This window comes from Giraffa tippelskirchi, chromosome 9 (genome assembly GCF_054371585.1).
Source record: "Giraffa tippelskirchi isolate mGirTip1 chromosome 9, T2T-mGirTip1v1.2.pri, whole genome shotgun sequence".
NCBI classification, from domain to species: domain Eukaryota; kingdom Metazoa; phylum Chordata; class Mammalia; order Artiodactyla; family Giraffidae; genus Giraffa; species Giraffa tippelskirchi.
The window spans coordinates 58,847,715-58,871,212 of record NC_137283.1 but is presented as its reverse complement, the minus strand read 5'-3'; positions in this window follow the sequence as shown (position 1 = coordinate 58,871,212).

Genomic DNA, 23,498 nt, shown 5'->3' with positions numbered 1-23,498 from the left:
CATAACTATACAGTAGCATACCATACATAACAATGAGGCAGGAGCCAGCTGCTAATCGCTACTAGAGAGGAGTTGCCCCATGCAGCTCAAGAGGCGGCCCAATCACAACTATACAAGTCACCTGGCCGAACTCGAGAGGAACCCTGAGTCCTCCACCATAACTCTACAGGAGCCCTATATTGTCACAAGGAAGGAGCCCCTGGCAACAAACAGAGGAATCCCCTGCCAAAACTGGAAATGATTCCCCTGTCAAAATTAGAGAGGAGCCCGCTGGCACACTGCACCTAGAGAGGTGGCCCTCTGCCACAAATAGAGACGTGGACCCTGACATAACTCAAGATGAGCCTCTCACCATTAGAGTGCAGCAACCCCGTGAAAACTAGAAAGGAGCCCCCAATGCCACAAGTAGAACACTCTCCCCACAGAGAACCCCCAAAGGTTGCACCACCACAATTAGAGAGGAGCTCGGAGTTCCCACCTCAACTGGAGGGAAGACCTATGCCCAAACTCAAGAGAAACCTATGGTCACAATGAGAGAGGAACCCACCCGCCAAAACTGGAGATTTTCCCACCACCACAATTGGAGAGAAGAACCAGGACATCGCACCTAGAGAGGGCCCCCTCCACCGCAAATAGAGACGAGCCTCTGCTGCAAGTCGAACAGAATCCCCTAACACCGACAGAGAGGAGTAGCCTTGACATAACTAGAGATTAGAAGTCACATGCAACTAGAGAGGAGCCCCCTGAACGTCGACAACTGAGAGGAGCATTCTTGTACATTGCAATTATACAGAAGCTTCCTTTCAAAACTAGAGAGGAGGCTTCCATGCCAAAACTAAAGAGGAGGGGCCATGTGATAATTAGAGAGTAGGCTCATGGATATCGCCCCTGGAAAGAGTGCCTGTGCACACTGCTACCAGAGAGCAAATCCTCTCCATATTTCGAAAGGAACATTCGACCTCAACTCTAGAGGTGACCTCTGCACACCATAACTAGAGAAGAGCCCCACTAATACAACTCGAGAGGAGACTGCACAACACTAGAGAGGAGCCCACCAACAAAACTAAGAGTTGACCCTCCACACCAACTAGAGAGGAACCGCACGCTGCAGGTAGTTTAGCCACCAACACATCACAACTAAACAGAAGCCACCCTGCACATTGCTACTAGAGAGGAGCCACCCCGCCTCAACTTGAGGGGAACACCAAGTCCCATTATGCAACTCAAAAGGAGTCCCTCACCACAACTAGAGAGGGGCCCACTTGGACACCACATGAAGAAAGGAGGCCCTGCGCCCTGCCCCTAGAGAGGGGCAATCTCATACACCACGTCTAGAGAGGAAGTTTCACACCACTACTAAAGAGTTGCCCCTCAAGCCACAAATAGAAATGAGCAAGCAAACTGCACCAAGAGAAGAACCTCACAGCATTATGCAACAAGACAGGAGTTCCCACTCCACAACTAGAAAGGACTTCCCCAGGCATAGCACAACTAGGGAAGTGCACCCCAGCACATCACAACTTTGAGCCCAACCACCAAAACTAGAGAGCTGAATACATGCCGCAGCTAGATAGTTGATCCCCAGGGGCAATTAGTGAAGAGCACACCACTACAACTATAGAAGAGCCCCCATCCCATATATCACATCTAGAGTGTAAAACCACTGCCACAACTAGAGTGGACACCCCTGCCACAGGTAGATAGGAGCCGGCCCCACACATTGCAATTAGAGAAAAGTGCCCATGCTCTTCAAAACTAGAGTGGAACTCCCACACGGATCATAATGAAAGAGGAGGCCAGCACTGCAATTAGAGAGGAGACCCATGCCATAATTAGAAATAAGCCCCTGTGAACATTGCCATTAGAGAGGAGAATACTCACACCCACACATCACAATTAGACAGAAGAACCCTGCCATGAGTAGAGAGGAGCCCACCATGCTGAAACTAAAGGACTCCTTCTGCCACAACTATAGAGTAGCCTCCTGCAAATCACAAGAAAAAGGACCTAGTCACATCACAGAGGAGCCACCCCCATCACAATTTGAGAAGAACACTCTACTGCAAGTAGAGAGGAACCCAACTACCACAACAAAAGAAGAGCTTCCCCTGCCACAACTAGAGAGGAGTCTACCAACATCAACTAGAGGGAGCTGAACCACCATAAATAAACAGTGCACTCCTACTGCGACTAGAGTAAATCCCCATGCTGCAACTAGACAGTAGCCTGCACACTGCAACTAGATAGGGACCAGCCTGCACATCACTACTAGAGAGGATCTGGCCCACTGAAGCTCGACTGAAGAATCCACCACAACTCTCAAGGAAGCCCGAGTCACCTGTGGTAACTCAAGAGACACCAGGAGTTCCCTGCTGCAATTTGACAGAAGCACGTAGCTGTAACAAGAAAAGGAGCCACTGGCCAAAATGACAGAGGGGCTCCCCAGCAAAACTAGAGTGGAGTCCCGCAGGACTTAGAAAGAAGATCCTTCTGCCCCAAATAGAGACAAGCTCCATGAAGTAAGTCGAGTGGAGTCCCTCACAACTTGAGAGCAGCAATCTCAATAATGTTAGTGAGGAATCCCTAGCACCAAAAGTAGAGAGGACCTCCCCCGTGGAGGCACCCACACCCCGACCACAGAGGACACAGCCCCATAACTCAATAGGAGTCCGCTGGACATCACAGGGAGAGATGAGCTCCTCTGCTGCTAATAGAGTTGAACCTCACACCACAAAGAGAGAGGAGCTTGCACACCACAACTAGAGGAAATGGAAACCACCACAACTACAGAGTTGACCCTGACCACAACGACAGAGAAGTCCCAGGCCAAAACTAGTGAGTAGCCAACTGACATTGCAACAAGTAATGAGCTACCCTGCACATCCCTACTAGAGATGAGTCGGCCCAAGACAACTCAAGAGGAGGCCCCCCACAAGTTGGGAGAAACCCTTAGTAGGCCCCCAACTCGAGAGGGACACCAAGTTCCTCATCACGGCTTGTGTGGAAGCCAGAGTCTTACAGTGCAACACAAGAAGAACACTGAGTTCATACTGTGACTCGAGAGGAGATCTGAGTCTCCTGCTGCAACTCGAGAGGAACCCCAAGTTCCCTGCTGCAACTCTAGAGGAGGTCGGACTCCCTGTTGCAGCTCGAGAGGAAACATGAGAATCTGCCTAAATTCAAGAGGAGCCCTATTCTGCATCACATTGAGAACCCCCGGCAACAAAGACAGAGGCACACCCCTGCCAGAGCTGGAGAGGATGTCCTCACCACAACTAGAGCGGTGTCCCCAGGACATCGCACCTTAAAAGGAGTCACTCTGCCAAAAATAGAGATGAGCCCACTGAAGCAGCTTGAGAGAATACCTTCAAAATTATAGAGGAGCGATCCCGAGAAAAACTAGTGAGGATTGCCCAGTGCCAAAATTAGAGATGATGCCCCACCCCACAGAGACCACCTACCAAAACACAAGAGGCGGTATCACTGAAACTCAAGAGGACCTTTGTGTCCTGTCTCACCTGAAGAGAATCCTTCCATGGCCATTCAAGAGGAACTCCTAGTTCCGCACTGTACATTAAAGGAACACTGAGTACTCACCACAAATCAAGAGGAGCCCTAGTCCATTGCTGGAACTCGACCAAAAAAAAAAAAAAAAAAAAACCGAGTTCCCTGCTGCAACTTAAGAGGTGGCACCACCAGAACTCGAATGGAGCTCTGAGTGCCCTTCCTCAACTCAAGAGGCTCTCTCACAGTAAATCAAGAATAAGACTTCAGCACAACTAACCAGTAGCACCATGCCACAGTTAGAGATGAGCCCACACCACACCTGGAGAAGAACCCCACTGCACATTGCAACTACTGAGGAAATCCCCTGCACAATGGAACTAGAGGGGAGACCACCACCATCACTAGAGAATTGACTACCCACCACAACAAGAGTGTTGACCCCCACTGCAAATAAAGAGGAGCCTTCTGGATAAAACAAAATGGCAAATCCCACCACAACTACAGAGTAGGCTCTTGCCCTCAACAAACAGAGTAACGACTGCAACATGTCGATGGAACTACCACACCACAATTAGAGAGAAACTCCTAGTACAGTGCAACTAGTGAGAGCCCCTGACCACAACTAGTGTGTTCACCACATGACACAGCATGAAAGGAGCTTGCAAGCACATCTGAAAAAGAGTTCCCCACAAACCACAGTGATTGAGGAACACCATTGCCCAATGCAAGTAGAGAGGAACCACCAAGTCCTCTGCTGCAAAATGAGAGGAGCCAATGTCCAGAATGACTGAGAAACTCCCCACCAAAACTGGAGGGGTTTCCTCCATCACAAGCAGAGAGGAGTCTACAAGATATCACACACAGAAAGGAGTGCCTCTGCAACATATGGAGATACGCCTCCTGAAGTAAATCGAGAGGAGGCCCTCACAAATAGAGAGGAACAACCATGCTAAAATCTGTAGGAACACCTAGTGCCAAAAGAAGAGAGGATCCCCTTCAGATCCTCTCATCACAACCTTAGAGGAGAGTCCACTGCAACTTGAGAGGAGCCCCGAGGCCAGTGCCACAAGTCAAGAGGAGGACACTGCCCCTTCTCCAGTGAAGCCACCAGACGTTATATGTAGAGAGAAGTCACTCTGTGGCAAATAAAGATGAGCCCTACCACCACCACAAGAAAGGAGGCCCCTGCACTTTGCAATAAGAGAGAATTCCCCACAGATATTTAAACTAAAGAGCCCCTTACCATAACTAGAAAATAGACCACACACCGCAACTAAAGAGTAACCCACCAGCAAACCACAACTGGAAAGGAGCAGGTACACAATAGCCAGAGATAATTGCCCTTGACAGCTAGAGAGGAGCCCCCACTGATATTGGAGAGGATCTCACCAGCACACTGCAACTGGAAAGAAACACCCATGCCACATGTAGAGAGGAGTCAACAACAACTAGAGACTCCCACTGAAATTCAAGAGGAGCCCCTTGCTTCATCTCAACAGGAACTGTTGGCTCTTTTTAGAGGAGCCTGAACGCCCACAGCAAATTGATATGTGCCTCCTGACATAAATAGAGAAGAGGCCATCCTCAAGTACAGAGATACCCACAACACAACTAGAGATTCCTGTGAAGACCGAAACTAGCATGGAGTCCCTGCCACAACAAGAAACTTGCACCCTGCCACGACTAGAGTGGAGCCTGCACATCACAGCTAGAGAGAAGTCCCCCACAACTAGACAGGAGCCCCTGGAGTTCGACTTAGAGAGGAACCCGCCGGCACAACAATACACAAGCCTCCCACCACAACTCCAGAGGAGCCTGCATTCCTCATGTGGAGGAGAGCTCCATACAAACTGAAACTATTGAGGAAAAGCCCCACAAATGCAACTAGAGAGGCACTTCCTTACCACAACTAGAGAGATGACCACCCATCACAAAGAGAGAAGTTCAACCTCAAAATTAGTGAGGAAACCCTAGTGCTACAAGCAGAGAAGACCCACCACCATGGAGCCCCCGCATGACAAACACGATAGCAGGCACAACAGCAACTCAAGGGGAGGCCTGAATACCTGCAGAAACTCTAGAGGAGCCCCGCAATGAAACTCGAGATGCTCCATGCAGCAACACGAGAGGTGCCTCCTACTACAACTAGAGAGAAGCCCAGCAACAAATTAAGAGCACCACACACCCTGTAACAATCTTAGAGCCCCCTGCCACAACTGGAAAGGAGTACCCGTTCACAACTAAAGATGAATCTGCAAACCACAACTAGGGAAAAGGCCCCCCAAAATAGAGAGGAGTTCCCAATCGGATCAGAATAAGAGCAGAGCCAAACACCACAACTTGAGGAGAGAACCCCACCACAAATAGGCATTAACGTCGCTGAACATCACCACTAGAGATGAGCACACCCACATATCACAATTAAATATAACCCCCCTGTGATGAATAGAGAGGAGCCCAACACACCACAACTAATAAGGATGAACCCTGCCACAGCTAGAGAGTGCCCTCCTCCACTTCACAACTGGAAAATGTGCCCCTTCACATGGCAAGCAGAGAGAAACCACCCCAACCACAGTTCGAGAGGAGCATTCTACTGCAACTAGAGAGGAACCCCCATACCATAACTAAAAAGAGTAACCCCACCACAACTAGAGAAGAGTCTGCAAACCACAACAACAGAGGAGCAGGGAAAATTAAAAAAACTGCCAGTCTAACCCCACTGCAACTAGAGTGGATCATGCCTTAACAATACAGTAGCCCACTGCACATCATAACTACACAGGAGCCAGCCTGCTAATCACTCTTATAGAGGAGCTGTATTATGCAGCTCGAGAGGAGGCGCCACCACAACTATGAAGGAACACCAAGTCACCTGTGGAAATTCAAGTGGATCCCCGTGTCACCCAATTAATCTTGACAGGAGCCCAGTGCTGTCACAAGGAAGGAGCCCTCGGTGACAAAGACAGAGGAGTTCTCACCCAAACTGGAGAGGATTCCCTGGTCATAACTAAAGAGGAGCCCTCTGTCACATTGTGCCTAGAGAGGAGCGCCTCTGCTGCAAATAGAGACAAGGCCCCAGAAGTAAACCAAGATGAGCCCCTCACAACTACAGCAGAGCCATAACCTGGACACTAGTGAGGAACCCTCAATGCCACAAGTAGAGAGAACAGCCTCCCCACAGAGAACCCCCAGAGGTGGCACCACTGCAACTAGAGAGATGCCCCTCCTGAACTTGAGACAAGGCCTATGCCACAACTCAAGGGAAGCCCATGGCTGTAACAACAGAGGAGCTCATCCAGCAAAACTGGAGAGTATCCCCAAACCACAACTAGAGAGGTGATCCTGGACATTACACCTAGAAAGGGTCCCCTCCACCGCAAATACAAATGAACCCCTTCTGCAAGTTGAGTAGATTCCCCTACCACCATCAGAGAGGCACATCCTTGCCACAGCTAGAGAGTAGACCCCATGCTGCAACTAGAGAGCATCCCCCTGAACACTGACACTTGAGAAGAGCATTCCTGCACATTGCAATTAGACAGAAGCCTCCTTCCACAACTGGAGAGGGGGCCCCCACTCCACAACTAAAGAGGAGGGGCCATGCCAAAATTGGAGAGTAGGCTCGCGCATATCGTGAAAGAGTGCCTGTGCACATTGCTACCAGAGAGGAAACCCCCACCACAATCAGAAAGGAAAAATCCACTGCAACTCTAGAGGTGCCGACCACACATCACAACTATAGAAGAGCCCCCCAACACAACTCGAGAGGAGCTTGCACACTATAACTGAAGAGGAGCCCACCCGACACAACTAACAGCTGACCCTCCACACCAACTAGAGAGGAGCCCCATGCCACAGGTTGTGTAGCCACCCACACACCGAAACTAAACAGAATCAAACCTGCACAATGCTACTAGAGAGGAGCCACACCACCACAGCTCGAATGAAGGCACCACCACAACTCGAGAGGAACACAAATTCCCCCAATGCACATCGAGAGGAGTCTCCCACCAAAACTAGAGAGGAGCCCACCCAGACACCACAAGTAGAAAGGAGGCCTCACACCCTGTGACTAGAGAGGAGCAATCTCACACACCACATCCAGAGAGGAAGCTCTACACCACTACTAGAGAGTAGCCCCTCGAGCTACAAATAGAAATGAGTCTGAAATTGAACCTGGAGAAGAGCTGCACAGCACAACACAACAAGACAGGAGTTCCCACTTCACAATTAAACAGGACTTCTCCAGGCACAGAACATTGAGGGAGGACCACCCTGTCATATCACAACTAGAGAGAAGCCCAACTGCTAAAACTAGAGAGTTGAATACACACCACAACTAGATAGTTGACCCTCAGGCACTAGTGAGGAGCACACTGCAGGAAACTAGAGAGGTTCCATCTCCCCCCATATATCGCAACTAGAGTGGAGCACCACCTCCACAACTAAATGGACACCCATGCCACAGGTAGATACAAGCCCTCCCTACACATCACAATTAGAGAAAAGTGCCCATGCACATCACAACTAGAGTGGAACTCTCACATGGATCATTACGATAGAGGAGGGCAACGCTGGAACTAAAGAGACTTCTTTCACAACTAGAGATAAGCACCCCTGAACATCGTCTTTAGAGAGTAGCACACCTACACATCACAATTAGACAGAAGCCCCCTGCGCTGAGTAGACTGGAGCCCGCCATGCCATAACTAAAGAGGACACCCACTGCCACAACTAGACAGTAGCTTCCTACTATTGTAACTAGAAAAAGCATCCCTTCACTTCACAACCAGAGAGGAGACACTCCCAGCACAATTTTGAGAAGAGCACTCTACTACAATTCGAGAAGAGCCCAATTACCACAACTAAAGATAACCACCCCCCCCCACCGCCGCAACTAGAAAGGAGTCTGCAATTGAGATTTAGAGAGGAGCCACTGCACCACAAATAAAGAATGGACCCCCTCTGCAACTACAGTGGAGTCCCATACAGCAACTAGACAGGAACCAGCCTGCATTTCGCTACTAGAGAGCATCTGCCCCACTGCAACTCGAGAGGAGGCTCCACTGCAACTCTAAACAAACCACAAATAAACTACTGTAACTCAAGGGGAACCCCGGGTTCCCCACTGCAACTTGACAAAAGCCCTATGCTGTAACAGGAAAGGGGCCCCTGGCCACAATGACAGAGGAGTCCCTCTCCCAAAACTGAAGTGGATTCCCCTGGCACAAATAGTGGAGTCACCCAGGACATAACACCTAAAGAAAAGCCACTCTGTCACAAATAGAGATGAGCTCCCTGCAGTAAGTTGTGTGGAACCCCTAACAACTAGAGAGAAGCGACCCCACTAAATATTAGTCAGGAACCCCTAGCACCAAAAGTAGAGAGGATCTCCTCTGTGGAGACACCTACACACTGAGAAGAGAGGATACAGGCCCACAACTCGAGAGGAGCCCTCCACCACAACTCGAGAGGAGCCCAGTGGACATCACACATAGAGAGGTGCCCCTCTGCTGCTAATAGAGATGAGCCTAACACCACAACTATAGAGAATCTTGTACAGCACAACTAGAGAAAATTGAACCCACCACAAACACAGACTTGACCACGACCACAACTAGAGAAAAAACCCATGCCAGAACTAGTGAGTACCCACCCACACATTACTGCAAGACAGGAGCCATCCTGTACATCCCTGCTAGAGACGAGTTGCCCCTAGACAGCTATAGAGAAAGCCCCACTGCAACTGGAGAGGCACACTGCATTCCCCACCACGGCTCTAGTGTAACCCTGGGTCCTGCACTGCAACACGAGATGAATTGTGAGTTCCTACCAAAACTCCAGAGGAGCTCTGAGTCCCTGGCTGCAAGTCTGAGTTTCCCACCACATCTCAACAGGAACACTAAGTTCCTCGCCTCAATTCGAGAGGAGGTCCAACTCTGTTGCTGCCACTCAAGAGGAACCCCGAGTTCCCTGTTACAATTCAAGACAAGCCCCAATCCCCCTGATGCAACTTGTCAGGGTCCAAAGACCCCCACTCCAAATCAAGAGTGAAGATCTGCCTAAATTCAAGAGGAGCCCTATTCTGAATCAAGAGGGTGGCCCCCGGCAACAAAAACAGAGGCACTTCCCCACCAGAGCTGGAGAGGTTCCAATCACCACAACTAGAGAGGTACCCCCAGGACATTGCACCTAAAAAGGAGTCCCACTTCTGCAAATAGAGCTGAGTAAACTGAAGTAACTTTAGAGGAGACCCTCAAAATTAGAGAGTAGCAATCCCACCAAAAACTATTGAGGAGACCCCTGTACCAAAAGTAGAGAAGACTGCTCACCCCACAAAGACACCCACCACAACCCCAGAGGAGCTCTGAGTCCCCTGCCTCAACTCAAGAGGAGCCTTGCACGGCAAGTCGAGAGGAATTCCGAGTTGTGTGCTGTATTTGAGAGGATTATCGAGTTAGTGCCACAACTCGAGAGGATCCCCAAGTACACAGCTGCAACTCGAGAGGAACCCAGAGTTAACCACCACAACTCTAAAGGAACCTGAGCCCCTGTGGCAACTCAAGGGGAACTCCGAGTTCACCGTCACAACTCGAAAGCCCCAGAGCCCCCTACTGAAACTCGAGAGGAGGCACCACCAGAACTCGAGAGGAACTCTGAGTCCCCTGCCTCAACTCAAGAGGAGTTCTCATGGAAAATCGAGATAAGACCTCAGCACAACTAGAAAGGAGCACCACGCCACCACAAGAGAGGAGCCCAGGCACACATCACTACAAGAAAGGAGCACCCACGGCACAAATATAAAAGTGCAGCTCAAGGAGAGGGAGAAGATGGCGGAGGAATAGGACGGGGAGACCACTCTCTCCTCCACAAATTTATCGAAAGAACATCTGAACGCTGACCAAACTTCACAAAACTACTTCTGAAGGCTGGCTGAGGACGTCAGGCTTTCACAAAAACTGCGCATTATCTTCAAAAGAGGTAGGAGAAATTATAAAAGATAAAAAGAGAGACAAAAGAGTTAGGGACGGAGACCCGTTCCGGGGAGGGAGTCGTAAAAGAGGAGGAATTTCCAAGCACCAGGAAACCCTCTCACCGGCGGGTGTGGGGGAGGATTTTTTATCTCGGAGGGCAACGTAACTGGGAGGAAAAAATAAATAAAATCCACAGATTACGTGCCTAAAGCAACTCCCAGCAAAGAACCCCAGACGCTCGCATCATCCGCCACCAGCAAGTGGGGGCTGAACGGAGAGGAGCGGGCGGCATTGCCTAGGGTAAGGACCGGGCCCGAGTGCCCCGAGGGCAATCTGAGGGAGCTAACGTGAGATAGTAACCTAAACTGTGGGACAGCGAGAGAGAAAGAACTATCCCGCGAAAAGCCCAACTCTAAGGCACTGCCGGCTCGCTCACAGAACAAAGGACTGAGCGATACCAGAGGAGAGCTAGCCGGCTGCGGACCGCGCCATCCCCCGCCGGACACAGCGGGCAGGCGGGGCCCGCCAGAGCCGGAAAGGGGCAAACTCGGCTCCAGAGAGGGCACCCCCTACCAAACTGCAAACAGGCTCCCAGTTTTTAAGCAAAGACTGCCTGAGATCCCGGAGGGTCGACAGCAGCCGGGAGGGTCGCAGCCAGAGACCAGCTCCCCAGAACCGACACAAAGCACACCGGAGCCGGGCGCGCCCGTAAACCGAGGCGGGGACCAGGGAGGTGATAAGCCGCACCGCCCCAACAGGGGACAGCGCCCTCGCCAAACTCCTGGCCGCCTGGGCAGCTCCGACCGGGAACGGCACAAGCCGCGGGCAAAATCGAGTCTGCGCCCTTGTGGAGTAACCGGGAGCCTGAACCTGAGCGGCTTAGACCTGGGAAGTGCACGCAGCTCAGGGCCCGCTCCCCGGCCGAGTAACCTGAAGCCTGAGCAGGGTAGACGGGGAAAGCACACACGCCGTGAGCGGGGGCGAACCCAGTGCGGCCGAGACACTGCGAGCTTACCACACACACGCCAGAATTGCAGTGTTCCTTCCTCCCCACAGCACGATTGAACAAGCGAACCTAAAGAGATCACCTCCACCGCTTTGTTGCAGGGCGGAAATTAGATACTGAAGAGATCTCCAAACAGAAGCCAAATAAACAGAGGGAAGTGCTTTGGAAGGGACAGGCCAACAGATTAAGATCCCTGTAGTTAATACCGACTGCATTAAAAAGGACCTACAGATCTTGAAAAGTATAAGCAGGAATAAGGATCTATCTAAAACTGAGCAGATCCCACACTGCTCACAACAGCTCCAGAGAAAGTCCGGGATATATATAATTTTTACTATTATTATTTTTTTTTTTTTAATTTTTTTTTAATTAAAAAATTTTTTTTCTCTTCTTTCCTTTTTCTTCAAGTCCTCTATTACACCTTTAACTTTCATTTTCATAACCCACTATTAACTTGCAAAAAAAAAAAAACCCTATTTTTGAAGCAAACTACATACATATATCTTATACCTTTTGTGTTTTCTTTTTTTTTTTAATGTTTTTTTCCTGTTCTACATTTTTTTACTGTTTCTTTTTTTACTGTTTTACTGTTTTTTTTCTTTTTACACTGTTCCCTTTTTTCTTTTTTTTTTTTTTTTAGATTGTAAGTTTTATAAGAGTCTAACCTCTACTCTAGATTTTTAATCTGTGTTTTACATATTTGATATCAACTTTGTACATTTAAGAACCCAATCTTTAGGACCCATTTTTACTCAGGAGTGTGATCACTGGCCTGATCACTCTCTCCCCCTATTGATGCTCTTTCTTCTCCCCCAGGGAACCTCTATCTCCCACCCTCCTCCTTCTCTTCTCAACCCAATTCTGTGAATCTCTGAGGGTGTTCTGGGTACCGGAGAACACTTCAGGAACAGGATACTGCCCAGATCTCTCTCTCCCCTCTTAATTCCTCCCTTTCTACTCATGCTCACCTCTGTTACCTTCCTCCCCCCTCTCTATGTATCTCTGTGAATCACTCTGAGGGTTCCAAACTGTGGAAAGCACAGAGGGAAGTGCTTACTGGCTAGATTGCTCTCTCCACATTTGAATTCCCCTCTTCCCCTCCTGGTCACCTCAACCCACCCACCCCACCTCATCTCTCCATGTAACTCAGTGAACCTTTCTGGGTATCCCTCACTGTGGAGAATCTTTTCACCATTAACCTAAAAGTTTTATTATTGAGGCTGTATGGAAGGAGAAGTCTTGAGGCTACTGCAAGAATAAGACTGAAAGCCAGGGGAAACATTAATTAATAAGAGACCATCCAATAGCCTCCATAAATTCACTGAAACCAAGCTCCACCCAAGAGATAATAAGTTCCAGAGCAAGACATACCACGCAAATTCTCCAGCAACGCAGGAACATAGACCTGAGCATCAATATACAGGCTGCCCAGAGGCACACCAAATCCATAGACATCTCAAAAATTAATACTGGTCACTCCATTACACTCTAGAGAGCAGAAATCCAGCTCCACCCACCAGAACACCGACACAAGCTCCCCCAACCAGGAAACCTTGACAAGCCACCTGTCCAACCCCAACCGCAGTGAGGAACCTCCACAACAAAGAGGAACTTCATACTACCAGAATACAGAAGGGCCACGCCTATCACAGCAATCTAAACAAGATGAAAAGGCAGAGAAATACTCAGCAAGTAAAGGAAAATGAGAAATGCCCACAAAGCCAAACAAAAGAGGAGGAGATAGGGAATCTATCCGAAAAAGAATTTAGAATAAGGATAATAAAAATGATCCAAAATCTTGAAAGCAAAATGGAGTTACAGATAAATAGCCTGGAGACAAAGATTGAGAAGATGCAAGAAATGTTTATCAAGGACTTAGAAGAAATAAAAAGGAATCAATATAGAATGAATAATGAAATAAAGGAGATAAAAGACACTCTGGAGGGAACCAACAGTAGAATAACGGAGGCAGAAGATAGGATAAGTGAGGTAGAAGATAGAATGATGGAAATAAATGAAGCAGAGAGGAAAAAAGAAAAAAGAATCAAAAGAAATGAGGAAAACCTCCGGGACCTCTGGGACAATATGAAACGCCCCAACATTCGAATCATAGGAGTCCCAGAAGAAGAAGATAAAAGGAAAGGCCATGAAAAAATACTCGAGGAGATAATAGTTGAGAATTTCCCTAAATTGAGGAAAGAAATAGTCACAGAAGTCCAAGAAACCCAGAGAGTTCCAAACAGGATAAACCCAAGGCGAAACACCCCAAGACACATATTAATCAAATTAACAAAGATCAAACACAAAGAACAAATATTAAAAGCAGCAAGGGAAAAACAACAAATAACACACAAGGGGATCCCCATAAGGATAACAGCTGATCTTTCAATAGAAACCCTTCAGGCTAGAAGGGAATGGCAGGACATACTTAAAGTAATGAAAGAGAATAATCTACAACCCAGATTACTGTACCCAGCAAGGATCTCATTCAGATATGAAGGAGAATTCAAAAGCTTTACAGACAAGCAAGAGCTGAGGGAATTCAGCACCACCAAACCAGCTCTCCAGCAAATGCTAAAGGATCTTCTCTAAACAGGAAACACAGAAAGGATGTTTCAACACGAACTCAAAACAACAAAGTAAATGGCAACGGGATCATACTTATCAATAATTACCTTAAATGTAAATGGGTTGAATGCCCCAACCAAAAGGCAAAGGGTTGCTGAATGGATACAAAAACAAGACCCCTATATATGCTGTCTACAAGAGACCCACCTCAAAACTAGGGACACACACAGGCTGAAAGTGAAAGGATGGAAAAACATATTCCATGCAAACGGAGACCAAAAGAAAGCAGGAGTCGCAATACTCATTTCAGATAAAATAGACTTTAAAATAAAGGATGTGAAAAGGGACAAAGAAGGACACTACATAAAGATCAAAGGATCAATTCAAGAAGAAGACGTAACAATCATAAATATATATGCACCCAACATAGGAGCACCACAATATATAAGGCAAATACTAACAAGTATGAAAGGGGAAATTAACAATAACACAATAATAGTGGGAGACTTTAATACTCCACTCACGCATATGGATAGATCAACTAAACAGAAAATTAACAAGGAAACACAAACTTTAAATGATACAATAGACAAATTAGATTTAATTGATATTTACAGGAGTTTCCACCCCAAAACAATCAATTTTACCTTTTTCTCAAGTGCACATGGAACTTTCTCCAGGATAGATCACATCCTGGGCCATAAATCTAGCCTTGGTAAATTCAAAAAAATTGAAATCATCCCAGCCATCTTCTCTGACCACAATGCAGTAAGATTAGACCTCAATTACAGGAAAAAAACTATTAAAAGTTCCAACATATGGAGGCTAAACAACACGCTTCTGAATAACCAACAAATCACAGAAGAAATCAAAAAAGAAATAAAATTATGCATAGAAACGAATGAAAATGAAAACACAACAACCCAAAACCTATGGGACACTGTAAAAGCAATACTAAGGGGAAGGTTCATAGCAATACAGGCGTACCTCAAGAAACAAGAAAAAAATCAAATAAATCAACTAACTCTACACCTAAAGCAACTAGAGAAGGAAGAAATGAAAAACTCCAGGGTCAGTAGAAGGAAAGAAATCTTAAAAATTAGGGCAGAAATAAATGCAAAAGAAACAAAAGAGACCATAGCAAAAATCAACAAAACTAAAAGCTGGTTTTTCGAGAAGATAAACAAAATTGATAAGCCATTAGCCAGACTCATCAAGAAACAAAGGGAGAAGAATCAGATCAACAAAATTAGAAATGAAAATGGAGAGATCACAACAGATTCCACAGAAATACAAAGGATCATAAGAGACTACTACCAACAGCTATATGCCAATAAAATGGACAACTTGGAAGAAATGGACAAATTCTTAGAAAAGTATAACTTTCCAAAACTGAACCAGGAAGAAATAGAAGATCTTAACAGACCCATCACAAGCACGGAAATCGAAACTGTAATCAGAAATCTTCCAGCAAACAAAAGCCCAGGACCAGACGGCTTCACAGCGGAATTCTACCAAAAATTTAGAGAAGAGCTAACACCTATCCTACTCAAACTCTTCCAGAAAATTGCAGAAGATGGTAAACTTCCAAACTCATTCTATGAGGCCACCATCACCCTAATTCCAAAACTAGACAAAGATGTCACAAAAAAGGAAAACTACAGGCCAATATCACTGATGAACATAGATGCAAAAATACTTAATAAAATTCTAGCAAACAGAATCCAACATCATATTAAAAAGATCATACATCATGACCAAGTGGGCTTTATCCCAGGAATGCAAGGTTTTTTTAACATCCGCAAATCAATCAATGTAATACACCACATTAACAAATTGAAAGAAAAAAACCATATGGTTATCTCAATAGATGCAGAAAAAGCCTTTGACAAAATACAGCATCCATTTATGATTAAAACCCTCCAGAAAGCAGGAATAGAAGGAACATATCTCAACATAATAAAAGCTATATATGACAAACCCACAGCAAACATTATCCTCAATGGTGAAAAATTGAAAGCATTTCCCCTAAAGTCAGGAACAAGGCAAGGATGCCCACTTTCACCACTACTATTCAACATAGTTTTGGAAGTTTTGGCCACAGCAATCAGAGTTGAAAAAGAAATAAAAGGAATACAGATAGGAAAAGAAGAAGTAAAACTCTCACTGTTTGCAGATGACATGATCCTCTACATAGAAAACCCTAAAGACTCTACTAGAAAATTACTAGAGTTGATCAATGAATATAGTAAAGTTGCAGGATATAAAATTAACACACAGAAATCCCTTGCATTCCTATACTCCAATAATGAGAAAACAGAAAGAGAAATTAAGGAAACAATACCATTCACCATTGCATCAAAAAGAATAAAATACTTAGGAATATATCTACCTAAAGAAACAAAAGACTTATATATAGAAAACTATAAAACACTGATGAAAGAAATCAAAGAGGACACAAACAGATGGAGAAATATACCGTGTTCATGGATTGGAAGAATTAATATAGTGAAAATGAGTATTCTACCCAAAGCAATCTACAGATTCAATGCAATCCCTATCAAGCTACCAATGGTATTTTTCACAGAACTAGAACAAATCATCTCACAATTTGTATGGAAATATAAGAAACCTCGAATAGCCAAAGCAATCTTGAGGAAGAAGAATGGAACTGGAGGAATCAACCTGCCTGACTTCAGGCTCTACTACAAAGCCACAGTCATCAAGACAGTATGGTACTGGCACAAAGATAGAAATATAGATCAATGGAACAAAATAGAAAGCCCAGAGATAAACCCACGCACATATGGACACCTTATCTTCGACAAAGGAGGCAAGAATATACAATGGAGAAAAGACAATCTCTTTAACAAGTGGTGCTGGGAAAACTGGTCAACCACTTGTAAAAGAATGAAACTAGAACACTTCCTAACACCGTACACAAAAATAAACTCAAAATGGATTAAAGATCTAAACGTAAGACCAGAAACAATAAAACTCCTAGAGGAAAACATAGGCAAAACACTCTCTGACATAAATCACAGCAGGATCCTCCATGACCCACCTCCCAGAATATTGGAAATAAAAGCAAAAATAAACAAATTGGACCTAATTAAAATTAAAAGCTTTTGCACAACAAAGGAAACTATAAACAAGGTGAAAAGACAGCCTTCAGAATGGGAGAAAATAATAGCAAATGAAGCAACAGACAAACAATTAATCTCAAAAATATACAAGCAACTTCTGCAGCTGAATTCCCGAAAAATAAACGACCCAATCAAAAAATGGGCCAAAGAACTAAACAGACATTTCTCCAAAGAAGACATACAGATGGCTAACAAACACATGAAAAGATGCTCAACATCACTCATTATTAGAGAAATGCAAATCAAAACCACAATGAGGTATCATTTCACACCAGTCAGAATGGCTGCTATCCAAAAGTCTACAAGCAATAAATGCTGGAGAGGGTGTGGAGAAAAGGGAACCCTCTTACACTGTTGGTGGGAATGCAAACTAGTACAGCCACTATGGAGAAGAGTGTGGAGATTCCTTAAAAAACTGGGAATAGAACTGCCATATGACCCAGCAACCCCACTGCTGGGCATATACACCGAGGAAACCAGAATTGAAAGAGACGCGTGTACCCCAATGTTCATCGCAGCACTGTTTACAATAGCCAGGACATGGAAGCAACCTAGATGTCCATCAGCAGATGAATGGATAAGGAAGCTGTAGTACATATACACAATGGAATATTACTCAGCCATTAAAAAAAATACATTTGAACCGGTTCTACTGAGATGGATGAAACTGGAGCCCATTATACAGAGTGAAGTAAGCCAGAAAGAAAAACAACAATACAGTATACTAATGCATATATATGGAATCTGAAAGATGGTAACGATAACCCTATATGCGAGACAGAATAAGAGACGCAGATGCATGGAACAATTTTATGGACTCTGAGGGAGAAGGTGAGGGTGGGACGTTCTGGGAGAATGGCATTGAGACATGTGTATTGTCATAGGTGAAACAGAGCACCATTCCATGTTCGATGCATGTGACAAGGGCTCAGGGCCGGGGCAATGGGATGATCCAGAAGGATGAGAGGGGGAGGGAGGTGGGTGGGGGGTTCGGGAAGGGGAACACATGTAAACCCATGGCTGATTCTTGTCAATGTATGGCAAAAACTATTACAATATTGTAAAGTAATTAGTCCCCAACTAAAATAAATAAATTTATAAAAAAAAAAAAAAAAAAGTGCAGCTCAAGACAACTAGAGAGGAGACCACATACCATACCTGGAAAAGTTCCCCACCCCACGTGCATACTGTTGAGGAAAATCTCTGCCCAATACAACTAGAGAGGAGACCCACACCACAACTAGAGACTTGAACATCCACCACAACTAGGGAGTTGACCCCCAGTACAACTAGAGAGGAGTGTTCTGGATAAAACTAGATTGGAAAACCCACCACAACTAGTAAGGAGTACCTTGCCAACAGCAACTAGAGTAACGATTATAACAACTCAAAGGAGCTACCACACCACAACTAGAGAGAAACCCCTAGTAAAGTGCACCTAGAGAGAGCTCATGGCCACAAATAGTGTGTTGAACCCAGGCCACAACCAGAGGGGAGGCTGCACATCGCATCTGGAGATGAATCTGAAACATATCGCAAAGATTTAGGAACACCACTGCCCAAGACAACTAGACAGGAACCACCAAGTCCTTTGCTTCAACAGGAGAGGAGTCAGTGGCCACAATGACAGAGGAGTCCGCCACCAGAACTGGAGAGGTTTCCTCCACCACAAGTAGAGAGGAGTCCACCAAGACATCACACATAGAGGAGTCTCTTTGAAGCAGATAGAGACGAGCAACCTGAAGTAACTCTAGATGAGGTCCTCACAAGTAGAGAGGACCAACCACATTAAAATTTGTGAGAAACACCTAGGGCCAAAAGAAGTGAGGACCCTCATTGCAGAGACCCTCATCACAACCTAAGAGGAGGGACCACTGCAATGCAGGAGAAGCTCCAAGTCAAAGTTATAATTCAAGGGAAGACTCCACCCCTACTCAAGAGAAGCCACCGGCCACAATGCGAGAGGATGCCCCCCCAAATCATGGCAAATATAGTTGATCTCTCCCACCACAACATGCACTGCATACTGCAATGAGAGTGAACTCCTCTCACATATTGTAACAAAAGAGTCCCTCACCATAACTAGAAAGGAGCCCACACACTGCAACTAGAGAGTAGCCCACCAGCACACCACAACTAGAAATGAGCAGCCACACCACAGCTAGAGATAACCCCCCACCACAACTAGAGGGGAGCCCCCATTGATACGTGAGATGAGCTCACCAGCACACTACAACCTAGAAAGAAACCTCCATGCCACTAAAAGAGAAGAGTCACGAAACATAACCAGAGAGGAGTCCCCCACCACTGAAACTCGAGAGGAGGCCCATGCTTCCTCTCCATACAATCCTCTCCCTTGTTTTAGAGAAGCCCTGCACCCCCACAGAAAATTGATATGTGCCTCCTGAGACAAACATAAAGGGGCCCTCCCCCGAAAGTACAGAGATGCCCCCACCACAACTTGAGAGCCCCTTGAACACCACAACCAGCTTGCTGTCCCCTGCCACAATAAGAAATTTGCACCTTGCCACAACTAGAAAGGAGCCCGAACATCCCAACTAGAGAAAGGTCTGCACAACTAGACAGGAGCCCCTAGAAATCGACTTAGAGAGGAGCCTGCTGGCACAAGAATACACAAGCCTTCTACCACAACTCCAGAGAAGCCTGCATTCCTCATATGGAGAAGAGCCATATACACACTGCAGTTATTGAGGAAAAGGCACAGCCAACACAACTAGAGAGAATCTTGCTCTCCACAACTAGAGAGTTGACTGCCCATCACAACTAGAGAGAGTCAACTCCACCAAAATTAGTGAGGAAACCTTAGTGCTAAAAGTAGAGAAGATGCCTCACCCTGGAACCCCTACATGACATACACGAGAGGAGGCCTTACCACAACTCAAGAGGAGACCCGAGTACCCTGCATAAACTCTACAAGAGCCCTACAACACAAGTCAAGGGAAGCCACTGTCCACAACGAAAGAGGAACCCTCTGGACATCACATCTAGAGAGGAGCCAATACACTGCAAATACAGACAAAGCCCACACCACAACTAGAGAGGAGATCCCCTTCACATCACAATGAGAGGAGTGCCCTCAGACATCACAACTGAAGAAGAGCACCTCACCTCAACTAGAGTGGAGCATGTGCACTGCAACTAAAAACAGGCCACCATTTTACATCTATAGAGAAGTCCACCACTGAACTTGGAGAGGAGCTGCCCACTGACTTAAGAGGAGCTCACCAGCACACCACTAGTAGAAAGGAGACACTATACCACAGCTAGAGAGGAGTGTCCCACCACAATTACAGATGAGTCTCCCACAAAAACTCGAGAGGAGCCACCTACAACAAATCGAGAGGTGACTCCCAGTACAACTAGAGAGGAGTCTCAGACACAAATTGAGAGCTAGCTGTACCCTGCAACTAGCTTAGAACCCCCTGCCACAAATAGAAAGGAGCACCCCTCCAAAACTAGAGAGGAGCCTGCACACCATAACTAGAGATAAAGTCCCCACAACTAGAGAGGTGCTCCCACTCACATCGTAATAAGAGAGGAGTCCCACACCACAACTATAGGGCAGAATCCCACTGTAAGGAGACACTAGCCCCACTGAACTTTGCCACTAGAGAGGGGTACACTCACACATTACAATTAAATGTAAGTCCTCTGCCTTGAATATAGAGGAGCTCAACACACCACAACTAAGGAGGGTGCCCCCTGTCTTAACGAGAGAGGATGCTGTTTCACATCACAACTGGAAAAAAATGTCCCTTCACATCACAAGCAGAGGGGAGCTACCTCCACCTCAATTCGAGAGGAGCACTCTATCACTACTAGACAGGAGTCCTCATACCACAACTAAAGAGGAGCACACACCCCCCACCACTACCACAACTAGAGAGGAGTCTGCAAACCAAAACTACTGACAAACTGAAACAAAGACATTATTGACCTCCATGGCAACTAAAGTGGAGCCACATGCCATAACTATACAGTGAAAGTGAAAGTGAAGTCACTCAGTCGTGTCTGACTCTTTGCGACCCCATGAACTGTAGCCTACCAGGCTCCTCCGTCCATGGGACTTTCCAGGCAAGAATGCAGGAGTGGGTTGCCATTTCCTTCTACAGGAGATCTTCCTAACCTAGGGATTAAACCCGGGTCTCCCACATTGTAGGCAGATGCTTTACTGTCTGAGCCACCAGGGAAGTCTATACAGTAGCCTACCACATATCACAAGTAGACAGGAGAGAGCCTGATAATCGCTATTAGAGAACAGCTGCCCCACACAGCTTGAGGAGTTTCCTCCACAACTTTAGAGGAACCCTAAGTTACCTGTCGCAATTCGAGAGGAACCCTGACTCCCCCACCTCAATTCAACAGGAACCCTATGCTGTCACAAGGAAGGAGCCCCAGGTGATAAAGACAGAGGAGGGACCCGCCAAAATTGGAGAGGATTCCCCTGCCAATTCTTGAGTGGAGCCCTCCAGCACATTGCGCCTAGAGAGGAGCTCTTCTGCCACAAATAGAGGTGAGGCCCCTGAAGTAACTCAAGAGGAGCTCCTCACAACTACAGTGGAGCAAACCCATGAAAACTAATGAGAATTCCCCAATGCAGCAAGTAGAGAGAACACCCTCTCCACAGAGAACCCCCAGAGGTGGTACCACCACAACTAGAGAGATGTCCTGAGTCCCCTCCTGAAATTAAGAGGAGGCCTATGCCACAACTCGAGAGAAGCCCATGGCCACAACGACATAGGAGCCCACCTGGCAAAACTGGAGAGTGCCCCTCCCCACCACAACTAAAGAGATTATCTCGGACATCGCACTTAGAAAGCGTCCCCTCCACTGCAAATAGAGACAAACCGCTCCTGCAAGTTGAGTAGATTCCCCTACCACCATCAGAGAGGCACATCCTTGTCACAGCTAGAAAGTAGACTCTCCACCACAATTCAAGAGGAACATGAAGTCCCTTGACACACATCGAGAGGAGTCTCCCACCACAATAAAAGAGGAGCCCACACATGGAAACAAGCGAGGAGCTCACCACATGTAGGAAGGAGGCCAGGGACCCCATAACTAGAGAGGAGCAATCTCACACACCACATCTAGAGAGGAGGCTCTACCTCACTACTAGAAAGTAGCCCTTCAAACTACAAATAGAAATGAGCCAGCAAATTGAACCTGGAGAAGAGCTGCACAGCATAATGCAACAAGACAGGAGTTCCCACTCCACAACTAGACTGGACTACCCCAGGCACAGCACTAGGGTGGACTACCCCAGCACATCACAACTAGAGAGAAGCCCAACAGCCAAAACTAGAGAGTTGAATATATGCTATAACTAGATAGTTGACCCTCAGGCACAACTAGCGAGGAGCACACTGCCAAAACAGAGAAGTGCTACCCCCCTCCCCACCGTACATTGAAACTAGAGTGTAGTACCACCACAACTAGAGTGGACACTCGTGCCACAGGTAGATACGAGCCCTTCCCACACATCACAATTAGAGAAAAGTGCCCATGCACATCACAACTAGAGTGGAACTCCCATATGGATCATAACGATAGAGGAGGGCAACGCCAGAACTAGAGAGAAGACCTCTTCCACAACCAGAGATAAGCGCCCCCGAACATTGCCACTAGAGAGAAACATACCCACACATCACAATTAGACATAAATCCCCTGCAATGAGTAGAGTGGAGCCCACCATGCAACAACTAAAGAGGACTCCCACTGCCACAGCTATACTGTAGCCTCCTGCTATGGTAACTAGAAAAAAGCATCCCTTCACTCCACAACCAGAGAAGAGCCACTCCCAGCACAATTTTGATAAGAGCACCCTACCACAAATAGAGAAGAGCCAAACTATCACAACTAAAGAGAAGTCTCTGTGCTACAAATAGAGTGGAGTCTGCAAAGGAGATCTAAGAGGAGCCGCCTCACCACAAGTAAAGAATGGACCTCCACAGCAACTAGAGTGAAGCCCCATGCTGCACCTAGACAGGAGCCAGCCTGCATTTTGCTACTAGAGAGCATCTGCCCCCACTGCAGTTCAAGAGGAGGCTCCACCGCAACTCTAAAGAAATCCCGAATAATCTGATGCAACTCAAGGGGAACCCCGAGTTCCTCACTGCAATTTGACAAAAGCCCTATGCTGTAACAGGAAAAGAGCCTCTGGCCACAATGACAGAGGTGCCTCTCTGCCAAAACTGAAGCAGATTCTCCGGGCACAAATAGTGGAATCACCCAGGACATAACACCTAGAGAGAAGACCCTCTGCTGCAAAT